The following is a 7,745-nucleotide window of genomic DNA, read 5'->3' as shown; positions in this document are numbered from 1 at the left end:
TTGACCAGAACAGGGATGACCGGAACAGGGTTGACCGGAACAGGGATGACCGGAACAGGGATGACCGGAACAGGGTTGACCAGAACAGGCTTGACCGGAACAGGGTTGACCAGAACAGGGTTGACCGGAACAGGGATGACTGGAACAGGGATGACTAGAACAGGGTTGACCAGAACAGGGATGACTGGAACAGGGATGACCGGAACAGGGATGACCGGAACAGGGATGACTGGAACAGGGTTGACTGGAACAGGGATGACTGGAACAGGGATGACCGGAACAGGGATGACCGGAACAGGGATGACCGGAACAGGGTTGACCGGAACAGGGTTGACCAGAACAGGGATGACCGGAACAGGGTTGACTGGATCAGGGATGACCGGAACAGGGATGACTGGAACAGGATGACCGGAACAGGGATGACCGGAACAGGGATGACCGGAACAGGGTTGACTGGAACAGGGATGACCGGAACAGGTTTGACCGGAACAGGTTTGACCTGAACAGGGTTGACCGGAACAGGGATGACCAGAAGCGGGATGACCAGAACAGGGATGACCGGAACAGGGTTGACTGGAAAAGGGATGACCGGAACAGGGATGACCGGAACAGGGATGACCGGAACAGGGTTGACTGGAACAGGGATGACCGGAACAGGGATGACTGGAACAGGGTTGACCGGAACAGGGATGACTGGAACAGGGATGACTGGAACAGGGATGACCGGAACAGGGATGACCGGAACAGGGTTGACCAGAACAGGGTTGACCGGAACAGGGATGACCGGAACAGGGTTGACCGGAACAGGGTTGACTGGAACAGGGTTGACTGGAACAGGGTTGACCGGAACAGGGTTGACTGGAACAGGGATGACCGGAACAGGGTTGACTGGAACAGGGATGACCGGAACAGGGATGACCGGAACAGGGTTGACTGGAACCAGGATGACCGGAACAGGGATGACTGGAACAGGGATGACCGGAACAGGGATGACCGGAACAGGGTTGACTGGAACAAGGATGACCGGAACAGGGATGACCGGAACAGGGTTGACTGGAACCAGGATGACCGGAACAGGGATGACTGGAAAAGGGATGACCGGAACAGGGATGACCGGAACAGGGATGACCGGAACAGGGTTGACTGGAACCAGGATGACCGGAACAGGGATGACTGGAACAGGGTTGACTGGAACAGGGATGACTGGAACAGGGATGACCGGAACAGGGATGACCGGAACAGGGTTGACCAGAACAGGGTTGACCGGAACAGGGATGACCGGAACAGGGATGACCGGAACAGGGTTGAATGGAACCAGGATGACCGGAACAGGGATGACTGGAACAGGGATGACTGGAACAGGGATGACTGGAACAGGGATGACCGGAACAGGGATGACCGGAACAGGGTTGACCGGAACAGGGTTGACTGGAACAGGGTTGACTGGAACAGGGTTGACCGGAACAGGGTTGACTGGAACAGGGATGACCGGAACAGGGTTGACTGGAACAGGGATGACCGGAACAGGGTTGACTGGAACAGGGATGACCGGAACAGGGTTGACTGGAACAGGGATGACCGGAACAGGGTTGACTGGAACAGGGATGACCGGAACAGGGTTGAATGGAACCAGGATGACCGGAACAGGGATGACTGGAACAGGGATGACTGGAACAGGGATGACTGGAACAGGGATGACTGGAACAGGGATGACCGGAACAGGGTTGACTGGAACCGGGATGACCGGAACAGGGATGACTGGAACCAGGATGACCGGAACAGGGATGACTGGAACAGGGTTGACTGGAACAGGGATGACCGGAACAGGGATGACTGGAACCAGGATGACCGGAACAGGGATGACTGGAACAGGGATGACCGGAACAGGGTTGACTGGAACAGGGTTGACCGGAACAGGGACCGGAACAGGGATGACCAGAACAGGGTTGACCGGAACAGGGTTGACCAGAACAGGGTTGACCGGAACAGGGATGACTGGAACAGGGATGACTAGAACAGGGTTGACCAGAACAGGGTTGACCGGAACAGGGTTGACTGGAACAGGGATGACCAGAACAGGGATGACTAGAACAGGGATGACTGGAACAGGGTTGACCGGAACAGGGTTGACCAGAACAGGGTTGACCGGAACAGGGTTGACCAGAACAGGGTTGACCGGAACAGGGATGACTAGAACAGGGTTGACCAGAACAGGGTTGACCGGAACAGGGTTGACCGGAACAGGGATGACCAGAACAGGGATGACTAGAACAGGGATGACTGGAACAGGGTTGACCGGAACAGGGTTGACTGGAACAGGGTTGACTGGAACAGGGTTGACCAGAACAGGGTTGACCGGAACAGGGTTGACCAGAACAGGGTTGACTGGAACAGGGATGACTGGAACAGGGATGACCGGAACAGGGTTGACCGGAACAGGGATGACCGGAACAGGGTTGACCGGAACAGGGATGACTGGAACAGGGTTGACCGGAACAGGGTTGACCAGAACAGGGTTGACCGGAACAGGGTTGACCAGAACAGGGTTGACCGGAACAGGGATGACTAGAACAGGGTTGACCAGAACAGGGTTGACCGGAACAGGGTTGACCGGAACAGGGATGACCAGAACAGGGATGACTAGAACAGGGATGACTGGAACAGGGTTGACCGGAACAGGGTTGACTGGAACAGAGATGACTGGAACAGGGTTGACTGGAACAGGGTTGACCAGAACAGGGTTGACCGGAACAGGGTTGACCAGAACAGGGTTGACTGGAACAGGGATGACTGGAACAGGGATGACCGGAACAGGGTTGACTGGAACAGGGATGACCGGAACAGGGTTGACCGGAACAGGGATGACTGGAACAGGGATGACTGGAACAGGGATGACTGGAACAGGGATGACCGGAACAGGGATGACCGGAACAGGGTTGACCGGAACAGGGTTGACTGGAACCAGGATGACCGGAACAGGGTTGACTGGAACCAGGATGACCGGAACAGGGATGACTGGAACAGGGTTGACTGGTACAGGGATGACCGGAACAGGGATGACTGGAACAGGGATGACCGGAACCAGGATGACCGGAACAGGGATGACCGGAACAGGGTTGACTGGAACAAGGATGACCGGAACAGGGATGACCGGAACAGGGTTGACTGGAACCAGGATGACCGGAACAGGGATGACTGGAACAGGGATGACCGGAACAGGGATGACCGGAACAGGGTTGACTGGAACCAGGATGACCGGAACAGGGATGACTGGAACAGGGATGACCGGAACAGGGATGACCGGAACAGGGTTGACTGGAACCAGGATGACCGGAACAGGGATGACTGGAACAGGGATGACCGGAACAGGGATGACCGGAACAGGGATGACTGGAACAGGGTTGACTGGAACAGGGATGACTGGAACAGGGATGACCGGAACAGGGATGACCGGAACAGGGTTGACCGGAACAGGGTTGACTGGAACCAGGATGACCGGAACAGGGATGACTGGAACAGGGATGACTGGAACAGGGATGACCGGAACAGGGATGACTGGAACAGGGTTGACTGGAACAGGGATGACTGGAACAGGGATGACCGGAACAGGGATGACCGGAACAGGGTTGACCGGAACAGGGTTGACCTGAACAGGGATGACCGGAACAGGGTTGACTGGAACAGGGATGACCGGAACAGGGGTGACTGGAACCAGGATGACCGGAACAGGGATGACCGGAACAGGTATGACCGGAACAGGGTTGACTGGAACAGGGATGACCGGAACAGGGATGACTGGAACAGGGATGACCGGAACCAGGATGACCGGAACAGGGATGACCGGAACAGGGTTGACTGGAACAAGGATGACCGGAACAGGGATGACCGGAACAGGGTTGACTGGAACCAGGATGACCGGAACAGGGATGACTGGAACAGGGTTGACTGGGACAGGGATGACCGGAACAGGGATGACCGGAACAGGGTTGACTGGAACCAGGATGACCGGAACAGGGATGACTGGAACAGGGATGACCGGAACAGGGATGACCGGAACAGGGTTGACTGGAACAAGGATGACCGGAACAGGGATGACCGGAACAGGGTTGACTGGAACCAGGATGACCGGAACAGGGATGACTGGAAAAGGGATGACCGGAACAGGGATGACCGGAACAGGGATGACCGGAACAGGGTTGACTGGAACCAGGATGACCGGAACAGGGATGACTGGAACAGGGATGACTGGAACAGGGATGACTGGAACAGGGATGACCGGAACAGGGATGACCGGAACAGGGTTGACCAGAACAGGGTTGACCGGAACAGGGATGACCGGAACAGGGTTGACTGGAACAGGGATGACCGGAACAGGGTGACCGGAACAGGGTTGAATGGAACCAGGATGACCGGAACAGGGATGACTGGAACAGGGATGACTGGAACAGGGATGACTGGAACAGGGATGACTGGAACAGGGATGACCGGAACAGGGATGACCGGAACAGGGTTGACTGGAACCGGGATGACCGGAACAGGGATGACTGGAACCAGGATGACCGGAACAGGGATGACTGGAACAGGGTTGACTGGAACAGGGATGACCGGAACAGGGATGACTGGAACCAGGATGACCGGAACAGGGATGACTGGAACAGGGATGACCGGAACAGGGTTGACCGGAACAGGGTTGACTGGAACAGGGATGACCGGAACAGGGATGACTGGAACAGGGATGACCGGAACAGGGATGACCGGAACAGGGTTGACCGGAACACAGGGATGACTGGAACAGGGATGACTGGAACAGGGATGACCGGAACAGGGATGACTGGAACAGGGATGACCGGAACAGGGATGACCGAACAGGGTTGACCGGAACAGGGTTGACTGGAACAGGGATGACCAGAACAGGGATGACTAGAACAGGGATGACTGGAACAGGGTTGACCAGAACAGGGTTGACCAGAACAGGGTTGACCGGAACAGGGTTGACCAGAACAGGGTTGAACCGGAACAGGGATGACTAGAACAGGGATGACCAGAACAGGGTGACCGGAACAGGGGGATGACTGACCGGAACAGGGATGACCAGAACAGGGATGACTAGAACAGGGTTGACCAGAACAGGGTTGACCGGAACAGGGATGACCAGAACAGGGATGACTAGAACAGGGATGACTGGAACAGGGTTGACCGGAACAGGGTTGACCAGAACAGGGTTGACCGGAACAGGGTTGACCAGAACAGGGTTGACTGGAACAGGGATGACTGGAACAGGGATGACTACAACAGGGTTGACCAGAACAGGGTTGACCGGAACAGGGTTGACCGGAACAGGGATGACCAGAACAGGGATGACTAGAACAGGGATGACTGGAACAGGGTTGACCGAACAGGGTTGACTGGAACAGGGATGACCGGGGTTGACTGAACAGGGATGACTGGAACAGGGTTGACTGGAACAGGGTTGACCAGAACAGGGTTGACCGAACAGGGTTGACCAGAACAGGGTTGACTGGAACAGGGATGACTGGAACAGGGATGACCGGAACAGGGTTGACTGGAACAGGGATGACCGGAACAGGGTTGACCGGAACAGGGTTGACTGGAACAGGGATGACTGGAACAGGGATGACTGGAACAGGGATGACTGGAACAGGGATGACCGGAACAGGGTTGACTGGAACCAGGATGACCGGAACAGGGATGACTGGAACAGGGTTGACTGGGACAGGGATGACCGGAACAGGGATGACCGGAACAGGGTTGACTGGAACCAGGATGACCGGAACAGGGATGACTGGAACAGGGATGACCGGAACAGGGATGACCGGAACAGGGTTGACTGGAACAAGGATGACCGGAACAGGGATGACCGGAACAGGGTTGACTGGAACCAGGATGACCGGAACAGGGATGACTGGAAAAGGATGACAGGAACAGGGATGACCGGAACAGGGATGACCGGAACAGGGTTGACTGGAACCAGGATGACCGGAACAGGGATGACTGGAACAGGGATGACTGGAACAGGGATGACTGGAACAGGGATGACCGAACAGGGATGACCGGAACAGGGTTGACCAGAACAGGGTTGACCGGAACAGGGATGACCGGAACAGGGTTGACTGGAACAGGGATGACCGAACAGGGATGACCGAACAGGGTTGAATGGAACCAGGATGACCGGAACAGGGATGACTGGAACAGGGATGACTGGAACAGGGATGACTGGAACAGGGATGACTGGAACAGGGATGACCGGAACAGGGATGACCGAACAGGGATGTGACAGGGGATTGACTGGAACAGGGATGACCGGAACAGGGTGACCGGAACAGGGTTGAATGGAACCAGGATGACCGGAACAGGGATGACTGGAACAGGGATGACTGGAACAGGGATGACTGGAACCGGGATGACCGGAACAGGGATGACTGGAACAGGGATGACCGGAACAGGTTTGACCTGAACAGGGATGACCGGAACAGGGATGACCGGAACAGGGTTGACTGGAACCGGGATGACCGGAACAGGGATGACTGGAACCAGGATGACCGGAACAGGGATGACTGGAACAGGGTTGACTGGAACAGGGATGACCGGAACAGGGATGACTGGAACCAGGATGACCGGAACAGGGATGACTGGAACAGGGATGACCGGAACAGGGTTGACCGGAACAGGGTTGACTGGAACAGGGATGACCGGAACAGGGATGACTGGAACAGGGATGACCGGAACAGGGATGACCGGAACAGGGTTGACCGACACAGGGATGACTGGAACAGGGATGACTGGAACAGGGATGACCGGAACAGGGATGACTGGAACAGGGATGACCGGAACAGGGATGACCGGAACAGGGTTGACCGGAACAGGGTTGACTGGAACAGGGATGACCAGAACAGGGATGACTAGAACAGGGATGACTGGAACAGGGTTGACCAGAACAGGGTTGACCAGAACAGGGTTGACCGGAACAGGGTTGACCAGAACAGGGTTGACCGGAACAGGGATGACTAGAACAGGGTTGACCAGAACAGGGTTGACCGGAACAGGGTTGACCGGAACAGGGATGACCAGAACAGGGATGACTAGAACAGGGTTGACCAGAACAGGGTTGACCGGAACAGGGATGACCAGAACAGGGATGACTAGAACAGGGATGACTGGAACAGGGTTGACCGGAACAGGGTTGACCAGAACAGGGTTGACCGGAACAGGGTTGACCAGAACAGGGTTGACTGGAACAGGGATGACTGGAACAGGGATGACTACAACAGGGTTGACCAGAACAGGGTTGACCGGAACAGGGTTGACCGGAACAGGGATGACCAGAACAGGGATGACTAGAACAGGGATGACTGGAACAGGGTTGACCGGAACAGGGTTGACTGGAACAGGGATGACCGGAACAGGGTTGACTGGAACAGGGTTGACTGGAACAGGGTTGACCAGAACAGGGTTGACCGGAACAGGGTTGACCAGAACAGGGTTGACTGGAACAGGGATGACTGGAACAGGGATGACCGGAACAGGGTTGACTGGAACAGGGATGACCGGAACAGGGTTGACCGGAACAGGGTTGACTGGAACAGGGATGACTGGAACAGGGATGACTGGAACAGGGATGACCGGAACAGGGATGACCGGAACAGGGTTGACCGGAACAGGGTTGACTGGAACCAGGATGACCGGAACAGGGTTGACTGGAACAAGGATGACCGGAACAGGGATGA

The sequence above is a fragment of the Oncorhynchus keta genome, unplaced genomic scaffold, assembly GCF_023373465.1.
Source record: "Oncorhynchus keta strain PuntledgeMale-10-30-2019 unplaced genomic scaffold, Oket_V2 Un_contig_1888_pilon_pilon, whole genome shotgun sequence".
Classification (NCBI taxonomy): Eukaryota; Metazoa; Chordata; class Actinopteri; order Salmoniformes; family Salmonidae; genus Oncorhynchus; species Oncorhynchus keta.
This window is presented reverse-complemented; position numbering follows the sequence as displayed.